The following is an 848-nucleotide window of genomic DNA, read 5'->3' on the forward strand; positions in this document are numbered from 1 at the left end:
TTGAATAATTTTGATTGCAACTGTATATTCTTATATCACAAACTTTTACTTTGGATGCGATCATTTGACAGCACTTATAAATAATAAAAAAAACTTAAGTTAGCAAACAAGATTTTTGTTTAGTTTTAATTGAAGGACTAACATTACCAACTGGAAATAAATAAAAACTAAAAACTGAATTTAAAACTGGAATAAAAATAGAAGCCCTAAGCAGTTATATTGAAATGAGTAAAATAATAAAAATAAATACCAAAAAAAAAAACACAAAGAAAAGCAAATTCAAAATATTGATACAAACTAAAGATGTGCCCGAATAGTGAATCTGTATTCGGAAAGCCATGGAAAATGAATAACACCTTCTATGGAGCCATTAAGGGACATGGTTAGCTGCTTGCTTGTGGTAGACTGTTACATTACAGTACAAATAATTTTCACTTACCACAGTTTACACAGAGTAAGTGTGATCACAAATCTCAAAAAGTGAAAGTAAAAAGCGAACGCACGTTCAAAAGCGATTTCAATGCCCCGCATATGAATAACAGCTCCTGATGTCTGCAATTTATATACAGTATAATTACCCAATGATATAGTTGCAATCAAATATATTTATTCCCTTTAAGGGTTCCTTAGTACACAGGTATTAATACTTTGACAGTTTGACAGGCGGTGGTCACTATTTACTTTCACTATATATATATCAGAGCAGCTCAGACATTCTTCTAAACTTATCCATTTGTGTTCCACTGAGAAAAAAAAGTCAACACAGCATGTGTTTGAAATGGCATGATGATGTTGTAAATATAAGTTATAAATTATTCTGTGTCCACTATTCCTTTTATATATCAGAC

General features: G+C 30.7%; 1 pseudogene; it reads left to right on the plus strand.

Moving 5' to 3' along the window:
* The first annotated feature begins 345 nt into the window (after positions 1 to 345).
* The window catches only part of LOC141287677 (importin-11-like), a 29,165-nt pseudogene continuing 28,662 nt past the window's right edge, over positions 346 to 848 (plus strand).

Source organism: Garra rufa, chromosome 15 (assembly GCF_049309525.1).
Source record: "Garra rufa chromosome 15, GarRuf1.0, whole genome shotgun sequence".
Classification (NCBI taxonomy): domain Eukaryota; kingdom Metazoa; phylum Chordata; class Actinopteri; order Cypriniformes; family Cyprinidae; genus Garra; species Garra rufa.